An 18,589-nucleotide genomic window follows, 5' to 3' on the forward strand; every position below is an offset into this window, starting at 1 on the left:
CCTATCAGACAAGTTTACATCATACACAGGACCTATCAGACATGTTTACATCATACACAGGACCTATCACAGCACCTATCAGACATGTTTACATCATGCACAGGATCAGACATGTTTACATCATACACAGGACCTATCAGACAAGTTTACATCATACACAGGACCTATCAGACAAGTTTACATCATACACAGACCTATCAGACATGTTTACATCATACACAGGACCTTACATCATGCACAGGACCTGTCAGACAAGTTTACATCATACACAGGGCCTATCAGACATGTTTACATCATACACAGGACCTATCAGACAAGTTTACATCATACACAGGACCTGTCAGACAAGTTTACATCATGCACAGGACCTGTCAGACAAGTTTACATCATACACAGGGCCTATCAGACATGTTTACATCATACACAGGGCCTATCAGACAAGTTTACATCATACACAGGGCCTATCAGACAAGTTTACATCATACACAGGACCTATCAGACATATTTACATCATGCACAGGACCTGTCAGACATGTTTACATCATGCACAGTACCTATCAGACAAGTTTACATCATACACAGGACCTATCAGACATGTTTACATCATGCACAGGACCTGTCAGACAAGTTTACATCATACACAGGACCTACATCATACACAGGACCTATCAGACATGTTTACATCATGCACAGGACCTGTCAGACATGTTTACATCATACACAGTACCTATCAGACAAGTTTACATCATACACAGTACCTATCAGACAAGTTTACATCATGCACAGGACCTGTCAGACAAGTTTACATCATACACAGGGCCTATCAGACATGTTTACATCATACACAGGGCCTATCAGACATGTTTACATCATACACAGGGCCTATCAGACAAGTTTACATCATACACAGGGCCAATCAGACATGTTTACATCATACACAGGGCCTATCAGACAAGTTTACATCATACACAGGTCCTATCAGACATGTTTACATCATACACAGTACCTATCAGACAAGTTTACATCATACACAGGTCCTATCAGACATGTTTACATCATACACAGGACCTATCAGACATGTTTACATCATACACAGGACCTATCAGACATGTTTACATCATACACAGTACCTATCAGACAAGTTTACATCATACACAGGACCTATCAGACATGTTTACATCATGCACAGGACCTGTCAGACAAGTTTACATCATACACAGGACCTACATCATACACAGTACCTATCAGACAAGTTTACATCATACACAGGACCTACATCATACACAGTACCTATCAGACATGTTTACATCATGCACAGGACCTATCAGACAAGTTTACATCATGCACAGGACCTATCAGACATGTTTACATCATACACAGTACCTATCAGACAAGTTTACATCATACACAGTACCTATCAGACAAGTTTACATCATGCACAGGACCTGTCTGACAAGTTTACATTATACACAGGACCTATCAGACATGTTTACATCAAACACAGGACTGACTGACTGAGTTTAGTTTTTGCCGCTTTTAGCAATATTCCAGCAATATCACAGCGGGGGACACCAGAAATGGGCTTAACACATTGTGCCCATGTGGGGAATCGAACCCGGGTCTTCGGCGTGACGAGCCAACGCTTTAACCACTAGACTTTAACCACCGCCCCTCAAACACCAATCTGACATGTTTACATCATACACAGGACCTATCAGACATGTTTACATCATTTGGAGGATCTTGCAGTGTCACTTGTGGCATGATGTAAGAATGGCACTTTATTATTATATCTCAACAACCAAATATTGCATTCTGTATGTGTAACATTGTTTCATACACTGCTGTGACTTGTCACAATGTACACTGACGTACTATACCACACTGATGGGTTCGTGTCTGTATGTGTAACATTGTTTCATACACTGCTGTGAATTGTGACAATGTACACTGACATACTATACCACACTGATGGGTTTGTGTCTGTATGTGTAACATTGTTTCATACACTGCTGTGACTTGTCACAATGTACACTGACGTACTATACCACACTGATGGATTTGTGTCTGTATGTGTAACATTGTTTCATACACTGCTGTGACTTGTCACAATGTACACTGACGTACTATACCACACTGATGGGTTTGTGTCTGTATGTGTAACATTGTTTCATACACTGCTGTGACTTGTCACAATGTACACTGACGTACTATACCACACTGATGGGTTTGTGTCTCTATGTGTAACATTGTTTCATACACTGCTGTGATTTGAGACAATGTACACTGATGTACTATACCACACTGATGGGTTTGTGTCTCTATGTGTAACATTGTTTCATACACTGCTGTGAATTGTGTCAATGTACACTGACGTACTATACCACACTGATGGGTTTGTGTCTGTATGTGTAACATTGTTTCATACACTGCTGTGACTTGTGACAATGTACACTGACGTACTATACCACACTGATGGGTTTGTGTCTCTATGTGTAACATTGTTTCATACACTGCTGTGACTTGTCACAATGTACACTGACGTACTATACCACACTGATGGGTTTGTGTCTGTATGTGTAACATTGTTTCATACACTGCTGTGACTTGTCACAATGTACACTGACGTACTATACCACACTGATGGGTTTGTGTCTGTATGTGTAACATTGTTTCATACACTGCTGTGAATTGTGACAATGTACACTGACGTACTATACCACACTGGTGGGTTTGTGTCTCTATGTTGTGTTGTCATTGATGCCTGGGGAGACATCCTGGTGTGTTCCTGTTGGTTTTGTCTGAAATATGTAACTAGTCTGATGTATCTTGCTAAAGAGTACAAACAAGTGTTCAATGGTTTAACTTTATGTTTGAAGATTAATTAGCTATGACAAGATGTGTTTGTTAGAACCATCAAGAGTTTACTCTGTGTTTGTTTTGGTTTATACAACCGAATATGAGTTTGTGATATTAATCATATATGTGATATGTACATTTATATGTGATACTAAACATCTTAATATGTGATACTAAACATCTTAATATGTGATATTTAGCATGACATATATTATTTATTGTATGAAAAAGTGTCCTTGTTTAACGTTTATATCAGTTCATCAGATACGCATTTATTGTCACTGTTGACATGGAAAAACTTATGCTTTCAGATCGCAAAGCTTTTGAAGTTATCTGTTACTAAATTTTTGTTTTGTGATGACAGTTATTGTGTGACTTGGTAACAGCATGCATAACAAGTCATGAATATGTTCATGGCTTCTTTACATGAATGGTATAAGTATTAGTTGAGAATCTCATGTTGTGACATATTGCCAGGTCAGCAAGTCCTCCATGTAGTGTTGAAGATGTCATGTTGATATGACTGTACGATATACAGGTAATTAGCTGAGTGTCATATATCAGGTATACAGCTTGGTGTACCAAATAGCATTTAATCCTAGAATATGTTATTTAACACAATGAAACATGGACAAATGAGTGCAATAATCTGTTTCAATGTGCAATATTCAAGAAATATTTTGACTCAGTGAAGTTTAGAAAGTGCAGAGAAATGTTACAGAGGTTAGATAACTAGTGTTGATACAGTCCAAACTACAATTCCTTTATTGACTTACAGTATTTCAAGTGCTGAAACAGTGGGTATCCTCCCAAAACTTCCACATCCCAAAACTTCCACAGCTTATAACAACAACAGTTCTGGTTGACTGCACACACTTTAGCATACTGCATTACCTCAGTCTGTAATGGTTTAACCTATTAATCGGTAATGAATACAAACTGTCACTTAGTAATAAATTATATATTTTATTAAGTCAGGGTTATTAACAAAAAAACATAATTTTTCTAGTTACATATAACAGCCTATGTAGAACATCTATATGAACCTTATGTCCTATAGTGTCCAAGATTTCACCTGCACGTTTGAGTCATAACCCTGCCACTCTGTACTGTTGTTGCAGCAAGTGGACGTTCTGTAGGGCCATTACGGTGGTGACATTATATACCGTCACAGTGTCACTGCCGTAACATGCAGTCTTTACCTGTTTTATACATGACGGGGACATCCATATGTAAATCTTTTGCCTATTACATATTCTTTAAACATTCTGATATCTGATTGACAAATTTCATTAAATTATCTTTTAAAGTAAACATTTTGAATTTTTCGGTACATATTACTTTATATTTGCAAATCAGAATTGAAAGGAATTGTTTGGCTTGATGGCCCCTTTTAAGCAATAAATATAAAATTTCAAAACACATTATATTGTAATACTACATATGTTGACATACATATACATCAAAGGTACATAAAGCTTGCATAATTTATGTTTTGCATCTTCAGAATACTATGAACGTAATCAACAACATTTCAAGGTAAAAACAAGAAAACAAAAACAATTTTTGCCTACATGAAATATGCACGAATTTATATTATATATATTTCAGATTTATTAACTAACTGCATCTCTACAAAAATCCCTCTGCTAAGTCAGGTGATGTATCATTATCTGTTGTTTCAGTTCAGTGCACTTCCCGGGCAATCCTATTACCTAAAAAGGAGTGATGAGGAGTAGTTGTTTGAACAATGTGTGGTAGTATTGGGATGTGGAAGTTTTGGGATATAACCAAACAGTGCAATGACCTTAAGGCTGACACTCCAAGATTGTTGTGCAGAACATATTTTCATCAGTGATAATAGACATTTCTCTGAAAAAACAAAGCAAAACACAAGCATCTACAATCATTTGTTATGGAGGGGAAGGGGTGAGGTAGGGTTTTGTACTGTAGCATATTTCACACACACGCACGCGCGCTATTTCTCAAACTGAAAAAACTCATGAAACAAGTCTGAAATCTTGTGATTCATGAAAATATTTGAGCCGTTATTTCACAGCATGATATACATTTTATTTATCTTTATTTATAGTGACTTCTCATCTTGTTTTGCATTAGTGTTATTACAGATTGATCAAGCATAGATACCTTTCCCTCAAGTAGAGTTTAAAAACATCACCCCTTTCTGTTCCTTTGTTAGTTGTATAACCAGGATATTTAGAGTTGAAAACATTATATGCATTTTGTAAATATTTAAGGAAAATTTGAAGTCAAGTTAAGAAGAGTGAATGTACTGGGAAAGTGCATTGACCAAGCTAACCGAACTCTTATTGATTCACTTTTCTTGGGGAATAACAATTTCTCTGAATTGACATAAATGAGGGTGAAACATTCAAACTGGTGTTTCTACACAAATGGGGTGGATGGAGAGGATTAAGCTTGCCTAGGGAATAAGGGTAGAACACCCCGACACCTTCAGGTAACAGATGGTGGAGTTGCTTTAAGTTCTCTGTACCGTGCTCGAATTTTTCATGGTGTGTGAAAAGTTATGATTCTGTTGGACTTGCAACTAATGAGGAAAGGTACGTGAACTGTTTCCATCTCCTGCTATGGGTATGTGCTATGTGGACCTGGAAGAGACTGTTGCCATTCATGGAAGGTTATATGTCCTGATTTACTGAAATAGGTGCATTTTGCCTTTCAACCATGTGAGGACCTCTCCCAAGCCTGACAGTGCACATTAACTCTGTGAGCCCCGGGACTTATTGATTCCAGGACAGTGTGGTCACTACCAGAACTGCGATATTGATTTTCTAGTGTTGGACAGTTTCAGCAGGACAGACCCCCCAGCAGCCTACTTGTGTGATTAGTAACTTTCTTCAGTGTGCATTGAATGTTTAGTTTGTGTACTGTGAGACTCTGAATCTGACATTTATCTATCTTGTTACTATTGTTTGTACCAATTATGTGTTATATCGCGTCATGTCATCTGATGATAAGGGTACAGTAGTTAAGTTTTTACTCCCATTAACTATGCTCATGCTTCTATTGATTTGCCAGCATTCTCACCAAGTTTTGCTACTTTAACTGAGCCAGTTGTTAGATCTCCAATTAGTGAAAGGGGTGCTTCTTTTATTTCTCCTACTTCTCAGAAAGAGTTAGATTGTTTTGGAGAGTCTACTGTTGACACAACTGTTAATTTCAAAATGCTGTATGTCAATGAAGAGAGTGGAGTGACTAAAGTTAAGAAAGAGGGTCAGTCTAGTTTCTTTTCACAGTATTGTGAGGATAACCCAGACAGACTAAACAGAAGTGTTTGTACATTGGCTAATACTTTGGCCCTTGGTCACATCAATCTTGAGAAATTTGATGGTAGTGAATCAGCTAAGGCCAGTGCTTGGTTGAAACGTTATGGAAAGTTTACAGCTCTGAACAATTATTCTGATGAGGGCAAGAAAATAGCTTTCAGTTTGTGGTTAGATGGCAAAGCTTTTAAATGGTTTGAGGCAAAAGATTTTGAGGATGATTCTTGGGAGGAAGTAAAAGCTGCTTTTCTTGCTAGGTACAAGCAAAATTCTGTGAAAATTTATGATAGGTTAGATAAGTTGTACAGTAGGAAGCAGAAAGACTCTGAGAATTTTGAGGACTTCCTACAAGACCTTGAACATGAGGCCAGGAGTCTCGATCGTCTTGATGACAACTTTGTCAAAGACGCTGTGATCAGAAACTCCAAGCCTCAGATAAAGCAATTTATCTTGACCAGGCCTCACGATACAAAAGATGAGGTGTTCGAGAGTGCAAGGATGGCAGATGCTGCCTTTGGTAGCACATCGCCATCCTCAGATAGACTTGTGGCTGTTATTGAGGACTTAAAGGGACAAATATTATCCTTGACATCGAGGGAGAACTCAAGGGACCAGAGAGACAATTCATATGGACGTGGCTATAGAGACAATTCATATGGACGGCGTAATGCTTCTCCTCGTCGGGTGACATTCCAAGGTGACTTTCATGACAATTCAGGATTTCAGCCTCAAGAGCCTAATTGGACACAGAACTTTTATAGCTCTCAGGGACTGAAACCAGGATCTCTGTATCAGAGGTCTAGGTCCATAAACAGACCTGGGTTCTATAGACCATATGAACCATATGGATGGTACACAGATGCCACATCCTAGGAGGATATGCAGAGGATTCGGTAGGACACATTTTAGTATGTCTGAGTGCTTTGCTAACTTATTACAATGTTATCGATGTGGTAGGATAGGCCACATTAGCTGATTCTGTTTTCTGAGCCAAACTTTCGCCAAAGTCACAGTGTGATGCTAAATGAGGGTGTGAGCCTGCTGACAAATTAGCACACGTTGAATGCCATTAAGAGCGGTAGGCACGCATTTACAATTGAAGATGATCAAGAGCCAAATCACAGTAAGAATAGTGATTTGAGTGATGTTGTTATTTTGACATGTAGTATGGGACTATCCCATAGCAGTGTTAGGGTTAAGATTCAGGGAAATCATACAAGGTGCTATGTGACTCAGCTGCCAGTTTGAGCTGCATGAAATCAGATATTTTCTCATTTAACAAGAATGAGAACTGTTTTCCTATTACAAAACAAGGTGCAAGGACATTGGTTGGAGCAGATTGGAATCAGTTAAATGTTTTAGGTATACCTCAAGCATTCATCAAGCATTTCATGTACATTCAACATAGCTGTTGATGCATTGTTAGGTTTAAAATTTTTTTACAGAGACAGAAAATTAGCATTGACGTAAGTCGCAATGGATTGAGTCAGTAACTTACGCTTAAGGACTTGAAGAGACAAAATTCATTGCTTCTTTTGCTAATTCCAGTGTCCAGTATAGAGACACTATTACATGTTTATGTGAATAACCCAGACACTGAATTAGGAGTCATTGAACCAATTGAATCTGTTACAATATCTTTACATGTGTTAGGTACTAGAGGTATCACTTCACCTATAAATCAAATAGCATCATTTAGATTAATAAACACTACCAGTTAAGAAATTAAAATACCTGCTTTGGTAGGGTAATAGAGAAAGTTGTCTTTGATAATATGTATAGTGAGACCAATACTGGAAACAGCACACACATTATACAAGTCGACACAGGTGACAGGTTTTTTTTAAACAAGTTGACTGACAGTAGGAATCGAGTGACAGCTTTTGACTGATAGTGTTGAAGACTATATGACAAATCCTGATATGGTTTTGGACATGCACTCAGGTACTCATGGTAACTTGCCTCCATGTCGGATAAACAGAGTGACCTGTCATTACAGGTTGGCTCACCTATTCATTGCCCATCTATCGGTGTACCCTGTCAATTGTGCAGGTGACAACGTCAGATTGTTTAATGATGTACACATACACACTGTACCTGTTGGTGATGACACAGGTAGGTCATCGGGTGTCACTGATATGACTACAGGTGAGTCATCGGGTGACACTGGCATGACTATAGGTGAGTGTTCAGGTATGTCCACAGGTACACCATCAGGTGTTCCAGGTGTATCAATATGTGATATAATTTAGATCAGGAAATCACAGGTGGTACCACAGGTGTAGTTACACCTACCCAGGTATGTTTCCAGATACCTTACCTCAATCTGATGTTGACAATTTAATGTCAGCTGTAACTGACATGACAGACAAACGAGAACAGTTGTTTTTAGGGACGAAAAGGGTTGAAGTAGGAAACACAATAGATCTTGGCAAGGACCAATCTTTGGAACCAGTCCTGCAACAGAGGACAGACAAATTGAAGCAATAGAGAATGTATGTTCGATTACAGGGGTAAATTGTACGAAGTCCGGTATGTAGGTGTCACAGAAAGTGACACCGGTCCTATGGGAATTTCTCCCTGCGGAAATAGTGGAAGACTTCCACATCAGAAAAACAATGAAAGGAAAAGCGAAACGGAAGCACAAGAACAAACGATAGGATTCCTGTTCAAAATGTTCCTGAAATTCTGAGTATAAGATAGTAAGATATATTTTAAGTCCCACTTTATCATGACAAGTGTCAATTCATATGGGTACCCAAAAGTTATGAGAATTGTTATGGAAAAGTCGCGGAGGACATGCCAGCGCCTATGAGAATTGATGTATATGAAGCAGAGAGACCGCATTTGTGAGAATTGATGAATATAAAGCAGAGGGACATGCCTGCATTATGAGAATTGATGTATATGAAGCGGAGAGAGATGGCCATAGAGCATTTTTGTATGACCGCACCAGTGAGACTTGATGCATTCGTAGCGGAGAGAGACCGCCTTTGTATGAAGCAGAAGGACTGCATTCGTGAACATAAAAGCTCAAAAGAGTCTAGAGATGACTGACACTCTCTAGTGTGAGGTAGATAGGCATTTACCTCTGGTCGCTGAAATATGAGGACAGTTGAAAGACTAACGATGAATTCATTCGGGACGAAGGACGGAGAGTCGATCTGTCTCGTAGCCTGGGTGAAGACCTATAAATCGGTCGTGGAGTGTAAGCGGAGGCCAATTACATCGATGGGAGACAAAAAAATTTCCTGGTCAGAGGCGTTTTTGAGTACAAGACGTACAGAGGATTCAACTGAATATGAATAGAATTGGTTGATAGACCAATGTAAGAGATTAACATAGGAATGACTACCTATGACTGGGACTGAATTGATTAAGTGATTAAACAGTTTAACAAGGCCTTTAATGTAAAATATTTGACTGACCCACGAGTACTGCATGTTATTTTCTCATGAACAGAGGTTGTATGAGCAATGCGCGCTGTTCTGCAGTCTATTTGATGTGGTAAACATTCCTTGTGGGAGAGTGATATGTTGTATGGTACATTGGTGACGACCAATTGGGATTGTTGGATATTCTTAAAGAACCACTAAACTTTGTTTTTGTTACTCTTTTAACCATTTGGTTAGTCTTATGCGGAACACCAAACTCTTTAACCATTACATATGAAAGATTTGTGGTTAGTCTTATGCGGAACACCAAATTTATTCTTTAAAAACTTGTGGTTAATTAATACCGAGCGATTAAAAGTGGCCAAAAAAGTCGCCTGCTTCTCTCTCGCCCGCCAACGAAACCACAGACATGTTACGTAACTCTGTCGCCAGAGCACTGCAGTGACGTCATATGAGGAACGATTTTCAGTTAGTTGTATAGAAAGTGTGTAGCATGCTCATCATTTTGATGATTTCTCGACATCAACGACGACATTCCGAATCGTTGCTTTGTCGTCAATTGCTCCTAGGGGTCGGGCGATGGTGTCACCATGCACAGATTTCCACAGGACCCCGCAGTTCGTGCTAAATGGGTTATGTTTGTGAGTGCGAAGCGAGCGTTGTGGAAGCCTGAAACGATATTTTACTTGTGTTCAGATCGCTTCACGGAAGTTAAAGAATCAAAACTACTTACTAGTTGTAGTAAAATATGTAAATGATTGATGACCATAAAGATTTTCCATGACACAACTTGTAACATAACGATTTCTTCCTCGGAAGTGAGGTTGTGGTCGAAGTAACAATAATATTGTAAGTAGTATTATATTGACACCCACCTCGCTGCCAGGAGAGAAATTGTTATGTTATACGCTATGTCATGCAAAATCCTATTGGCCATCAATAAAATAAATATTTTACTACCAGTAGAAAGTAGTTTTGATTTTGTATCTCGGTGAAAACAAACCTAAATAGCATTTATCCTCAGACTGGCGGATGTTCCCGACAGGGCGCCGCCATTTTTTGAAAATCGTAAAGTCTGTTAGAATTAATGAGATTATAGTTTGTTTTCATCAAGTTAGAAAATCAAAACTACTTTCTACTCGTAGTTAAATATGTATTGGAATCATAACCAAACGGATTTTGCATGACACAACTTATAACATAACGATTTCTTCCACGGAAGCGAGGTGGGGGTCGAAGTTACAATACTGCGCGATAAATTTCTTGCTACATTCACATGGTTAATGTCCACTCACCAGTATGTAGATACTAGTCAATGTGCGTCTTTATATTTGGTCTTATAATCCTAATTAGTTTGTTATCATACTTGTATGCATTTTGAAACTAAATAAAAAGCAGACGATCTGCTGATACTTATAGTGAATTTATAACAGAACTGTAATAGCTAGACATTTTATAGTTTGCCAATGTGAATCATAATCCGCACACACACCCTAGTGTATGTTGTCTGTCTCATTACACTTCACGGCGAAAACAATGATTCTGTTGAATGCTACGACAAATGAATAAAAACAAAGTGCAAATATTAAAATTAAAACAGATTAAAGTTATAGGAACAATATCAGGCCATTACCTTGTTCGAGGAATGTATCCATCAATATCCACAAAACTGTTCCAAATGATGTGTCTTTTAACAGTTTAATATACGAAAAAGTGATCAATCTTTTCAGGTATTGGTGTATAGTCTCATTGGTCACCCAAGATAGCACACCTGGCAACTAATTGCATAATGTCCGCCTTTCTTTAAAAACAGTAATTTAGTTAGCCAATAATGGGCAATCAATCAATGTATTGCCGGTTAATCCTTTGAAAGAAGCACGTTGTTTTTACGCAGACACCGACACGACAGAGTGTATTCAGTATAGATTAGTAAATCTACATACATAAACACTACCTTTTGACAATTCCGCTGTGTAAGATAGAAGTAATTAATCAATCAGCGTGTTATCGGTTAATCCTTTGATCGATGTTTATAATGTTGAATATTTACTCCAGACACAAGAAATGCCAAATGGGAACCTTTGTCGGGTAATCTAAGTGTGTTACCACTAATTATACCTGTTATAAATTCATTAACTGACCATCAAGTGAATGATGACAAATGACATGTGTAGGTTTATACCACCTAACACGGGTTACAACAAGGGAGTATTAATTGCTGTATTGCATGTGAAAACTTATGGGCCGACACTGTTTTGAGAATACAAACAGATTTTTACATGACATGATTAAATATCGAGGTAAAAACACAGAAATGGGATCAATTTAGATCAGTCATTATACAAATAGGGCCTAACGACACCAATCGATTTTGACGGAATCGTCTATGAAAACAAGTTGTAACTCGGAAACTAGGCAAAGCAGGAGACAAAATTAAATGACAGTAGATTGTGAGAACATATAGCTTTCATTTTCCACAACAATTGTCACGATTTCAGGTTTATACAAGCCTGTAAACAAGATAATTTACCCCTAAAATGTAGATGAATTCTGCATCGGCCCTCAAAGCTATTCCTCATATGACGTCACAGAGACGCGCCGCTCTGATTGGTTGAAATTTCGTTCGCGGGTGAGAATTGTGCACTGTTGTCAAAAGGTCGATTTAAGTCAATTAAAGGTCGAAATGAGTAGTTTTAATGACGGGGTTTCATTTATAACGATGCCAGTTAGTGATTTATGTATTTGTACCCCTAGGGTTTATGTGACCTTTAATGCAATGAAAGAAAAAAGAAAAAAATGTTCAAGAATCCAAACTTTCGTAATATTTGATTTGATTTGTAATACCTATGCTGTTTGCATTTATTATATTCAATCAGCAATTGTTACTTAAAAATGTTATTTGCTCTAACATGTCTTCTACACTTCTCAGATAGGTACAACCTAAGACAGATCCTATCTGAGACACTTACCTGTATTTGAATTTTGCGTTTTCCGGTCCTCAGATATATAGTTACTTATTTGATATTTCTCATTGATATTGTATTCTTGACTTATTGATACGTATACAAATCTTTACAATTGTTATGTATTTGATATATGTGTATGTATGTTGGAACTTAAGCGATTTATCAGTCGCATGGGACATGCTCTACAACGGGAGGGGCATGTATAACAAGGATATTTAGAGTTGAAAACATTATATGCATTTTATAAATATTTAAGGAAAATTTGACTTATTGATATGTATACAAATCTTTACAATTGTTATGTATTTGATATATGTGTATGTATGTTGGAACTTAAGCGATTTATCAGTCGCATGGGACATGCTCTACAACGGGAGGGGCATGTATAACCAGGATATTTAGAGTTGAAAACATTATATGCATTTTATAAATATTTAAGGAAAATTTGAAGTCAAGTTAAGAAGATTGAATGTACTGGGAAAGTGCATTGACCAAGCTAACCGAACTCTTATTGATTCACTTTTCTTGGGGAATAACAATTTCTCTGAATTGACATAAATGAGGGTGAAACATTCAAACTGGTGTTTCTACACAAATGGGGTGGATGGACATTTGGGATTCAGATGGTCAGTTTGGTCAGTTTGTCAATAAAGGGGCACGCATAGGATCTGAAATGATTTGATTAAGTATCTCTTGGCGCCTACCAGTCTGAGATGTTAGTTAGATATGTCAACGTTTGGTTGATATATGGCTTAAGGATAACTAGCAATGTCATTTTATCACTGGAAGAATTTGATGGTACCAAATAAAGTCTCCAAAAGGGACTAATGAAAGTAACTAATTATTAAGATTGGATATGAGTCATTTTTGTATGAGGTAGGACATTATTTCGGGGGGAGGAGCCTAAAATTGTCAAAAAAGACTTTTCACACATTTCGAGGGGAAGAGAAGGAACTCTGGGCCCCACTGTTGACTTGAGAGGTTCTCTCTGTATATTGAGAGAATGGCTCAGATGAACTAGTAACTTTAGGAGTTGTACAAGAAACCAACAAGTTCTTCCAGGAGATTTGTGAATCTGTGTTGCATGTAAACCAGGAAAGCTAGGTAGTTTCTGAGGACCTTTGTGAAAGAATTCATTCCAAAATAAACAGGACTTGAACACCACATTGGACTTATCTTTCACTATTCATCTTAGCTACATCATCCCCAGAACCAGAGTGGCTAGACAGCTTGCCTAGGGAGGAAGGGTATAACACCCCGAAAACCCCAGGTAACAGTTGGAACAATATATTATTGAAAGAAGTGAGTGTCCCAGCTTTAAATTTGCATGCCTTTTATCTGTTTTAAGGAATTGTTTGGTACATTTTATGTGCTCCTGCTTCATGGCAGTTAATGTTCTTATTGAGCATTATTATGTTCTTAGGCCTGCCCTGCCCAACTGTCTACAGCACCAAAGTTTTCTGTAAAGAGTTTTGTTCCTTTCGTATATACCAGTAACCTATTATCATGTGTTTGAATCCCTGTTCTTAATGTTAAAGAAGACTAAGATTGTACAAGAAGGCTAAAGTTATTGTGACATGGATTTTTTGTTAATCGTGTGAATTAATTTTGTAATTTGAACCAGAAAAAGAATGTTTTAAAACATTGAAGAAATGCAATCATGCCGTTGTTGTTTGAATTGTATGGAATTTGCAAGAAGTATGACATATTCGAGAACAGTGGCCAGCAATATTCATTTTAAAGACCAGAGAAGCAGATGCTTATCATTTACACACAGTGCAGTCGTAAGAAGTGCAGACGCCAAAGAAAAACTGTTTGTCGTTCTAGAAAAAGCTTAAGATGTGCTTCCACATATGGAGTCATTTTCAGCAAAACAATCATTATCTAGACAGTTCCAATAACGGCCACCCACCAGTAATCACCCCACACGACGACTGATGGATCTGATTCACGCACCTCCAACAAAGGTTCAAGCAAACCTTACAGTGCGTACAGTACCCAACAACAGAGAAGTCTCTGCGTGAACAGTTCAACAACATATGTGTATACGACATCCATGCAATACCCGTAGCGTGAAGCCAGTTCTGATGCCAGAATATTGACGCAGATGTCTCTAGTGGGGCACACAACACTTACACGTGGAGATGAGTTCACGTCACCGAGGAGTCATGTTTCCTTCTTCACCAAGCTGACAGCAGGATACATGTTTTGATTTGTCACCCACTGAAATCGCCTGTGAAGCAACTTAAACCATGTCATCCAAACCCTCCAACAAGGAAGGAAGACTGCCAAATCCTGGGATATGGAATGATTTTCGCCAGGAATGTCATCGACAATGAGGCAAAGGTGCCATGCCTGCATCAATACACAAGGAGGACACTCTCGGTACTGACCATGCGAACTTGTGAACCCTCTCTTGTGTTGTGGCTCATTTGCATATGCCAGGTGCACGTACCTATGGACTGGTGATAGTTACCATATCTGAAACATTTGTCTTTCCATGTAATAACGTTTCATTCTTGGCAGTAAAAAGTTTAACACTGATTCTGTTGGGTGTTTTTTGTATCATAATAACTTTTGCCTTTGAGTATAGTATTTTTGTCAGCACAATACATGTGGCCCAGTTTCAACCAAGTAGCAAACACCTATCAGAAAGACATTCACCACTTTTCCTCCTGCAGCAAGCTTGCACACCAGGATACCACTGCAATACTGGTCCAAGCATTCTTTATCCAGTCATATACTATTTATTCCGTTTTCATAAATAGCTTTGAGAAGTTCTCACTTTTGTGCAATAAATGTTCATCATTATTGTGTATCTATCTGATCTTTGTAATATTTACAGTTTTCCGATTTTTGTTGAATATTAGAAATAATATGGTGTATTCAACAGGAAAAAGTGAAATTTAATAAACATCTGAAGTTAACACCATCTTGTTATACACACAAGGACATGAGTGAGAATGGTTTTACGCCGCTTTTAGCAATTCCAGTATTATCATGGCGGGGGACACCCGAAATGGGCTAAACACATTGTACCCATGTGGGGAATCAAATCGTCGTGATATTGCTGGAATATTGCTAAAACCATATATTAATCACTCAATCACTCACTCAAGCATTGTGGACATGGTGGGAGAGCTGTCTAAGGCGCCGCGCTAGTAAGCGAAAGGTGCCTGCATCGATCCCCACTTGTGACCGGGTGTGAAAACCTTGGAGCTAACATTACTTGCAGGCTCTTTCAGTGTTGTGACAACCCCTAGTGTGCAGTATACAACCCTGTGCACTTAAAAGAACCCACTCATTCGACGGTAGGTGGTCAGATGGTGGACACACGAACACGTGCAGACACCTAGTTACGGGTATAGTAACGTGCAGTATCATTGGACAAAATACTGTGACTATGTGTCCCAGTTCACCCAGCTGCAAATGGGTACCTTGTGAGGATGAGGCTGTGTGATAACTGGCTGCGCCCTAACATGCTGCATGAGTTGAATACTCCCCAGGGAGATGAGTTGGTTAAAAGAATGCCAGAAAAAAAGATATCCGTTGATCAAGGGAATACTCAAGCGCTATATAGCTATAGTTGGGTGGATATGTGCGCTATATAAATATCCTATCATCATCATCATCATCATCATCATCATCATCATCATCATCATTTCCAGACATAGAGATGACAAAGATCTTTGATATGAAGTGTCATATACTGGAGATTAGAGTACCGTATTTGCGATGCCTACCGATCTCTTATAGAAGCAAGTCTCTAATAGACTGGGGTATCGTCATCGTGATGTTCTTGAAATCAGCTTCACCCCCAAATCATCTCACGTCCGTCTCACTAAATTTCTTAATTTACTCAGGTGCTTCCAACGTTGCCCTTTTAAAGGCTTTTCTTGCTTACAGACCACCGCCATATAGCTGGAATATTGCTAGGTGCCATAACAATAAACAACAAATATGTATATATCTTCTCGTTGATTCATGGCGTCTATACACATGCATAGCGCATTGTATGCAAATACCCTTCATTTTGCTCAGTTATTTTGTGGTGCGGGCGGTGGAGTAGCCTAGTGGTTAAAGCGTTCGCTCGTGGTGTTGAAGAAATGGGTTGACATGGGCAAAATGTGTGAAGCCAATTTCAGGTGTCCCCCGTCGTGATATTGCTGGAATATCACTATCACTATCTTGTGGTGCAATGTTCTGTTTGTACAAGTTGTAAACATCTAACCCTGAGGTACTGTATCTGGTACGTGGTTCATATTTTGAAGAGATAAGTCCTTGCTGGTTAAAAATGTATTATGTCCTAGGATGTGCTGATTTGGGTGCGTACAGAGTATCGACAATTTTGCATTTTTATAATATACTAGCCACAAAAAGAAATTGTGCACATAGGAAATCAAAATATATATTGGACAAATACAGTGAGTGAGTTTACTTTTACGCCGCACTCAGCAATATTCCAGTTATATGACGGCGGTCTGTAAATAATCGAGTCTGGACCAGATAATCTAGTGATCATCATGAGCAACGTTCAACTCAATTGGGATACGATGACATACATGTGTCAACTAAGTCATCGAGTCTGACCACCCGATCGGTTAGCCGCCTCTACCGACAAGCATGGGTTACTGAAGACCAATTCTAACCCATACGTAAACACGATAATTAGTATACTGAATTGAATACATCTGCATGTTCGGCGTTTCGTGACGTCAGTGATGGTCACGTGAAACGCGTTTGTGCATATTGTGTCGATGGTAATGGAAATGGGAAGCCACCTGACGTTGAGACATTTCTCTAAGGACCACCCCTGTACAACTTAAATATCAAATGACAACGACAGAATGTTGCTGCAAGTCGAGGTCAAGATCTGTGTTTATTGGTCAGAGCGCTAGGTCGACCTGTGTGTATTGGTCAGAGCGCTCGGTCCATCTGTGTGTATTGGTCAGAGCGCTAGGTCGACCTGTGTGTATTGGTCAGAGCGACCTGTGTGTATTGGTCAGAGCGCTAGGTCGACCTGTGTGTATTGGTTAGAGCGCTAGGTCGACCTGTGTGTATTGGTCAGAGCGCTAGGTCGACCTACTGTGTGTATTGATCAGAGCGCTAGGTCCATCTGTGTGCATTGGTCAGAGCGCTAGGTCGACCTGTGTGTATTGGTCAGAGCGCTAGGTCGACCTGTGCGTATTGGTCAGAGCGCTAAGGTCGACCTGCTGTGTGTATTGGTCAGAGCGCTAAGTCGACCTGCTGTGTGTATTGGTCAGAGCGCTAGGTCGACCTGTGTGTATTGGTCAGAGCGCCAGGTCGACCTACTGTGTGTATTGTTCGGAGCGCTAGGTCGACCCTACTTTTGAACTGTCACCAACGAGCAATCCTACTGCACAAGCGCCGTATAGGTCAGTGGAAAGCATGCATATATCTTGCACAGCTTTGGCAAGGTTTATCAGACTATGCGTGTCGTAGAGTGCACAAAAACCATGAAACCTCTGAGAACAGATGACGTCACAGGAAGTATTTAATAGCTAACGCCCTGTTCTTGCTGAAGTATGGTTGTGTAACATGTAACAGGAGTCATCCTCTCAATGTGAATAATGCCGAAGGACATGTTTACAAATCTGTCGAACGTATATTAACAAGGCTGCCATTTTGTTAAGCAACTTTTTCCCTAGATATTCAGCTTTGAGTGAAAATCACAATGAATAATATGGGTGCAAAACGAGATAAATATTAATCAGTAAAGTGACAAACAACATTGTTGACATTTGGCATTACGAAGGAAGACTGCCAATAGCTAATGCTTTGAAACGACGAGCCTGCAGTAAAACCACCCTTTATCACCAACCACAGCTTTACACTAATGGCAGCCATCAAGCAAATCTTTCTGAAAGAACCGTATTCGTTGAGAGACATTCTTCAGTCTTTCATTCATTTTCCTTGTAAATTCAGACGGATATTGCATTGACTTAATACCTGGAGGCCACGAGAATCTTTAATCTGCTCCACAGCGTTCCTAATTGTTCCAGGTAACAAATACATAGATCGATCTGTACATTTTTTCGACTCC

This window comes from Haliotis rubra, unplaced genomic scaffold, assembly GCF_003918875.1.
Source record: "Haliotis rubra isolate DU_JTF1 unplaced genomic scaffold, ASM391887v1 Scf482, whole genome shotgun sequence".
Taxonomy (NCBI): domain Eukaryota; kingdom Metazoa; phylum Mollusca; class Gastropoda; order Lepetellida; family Haliotidae; genus Haliotis; species Haliotis rubra.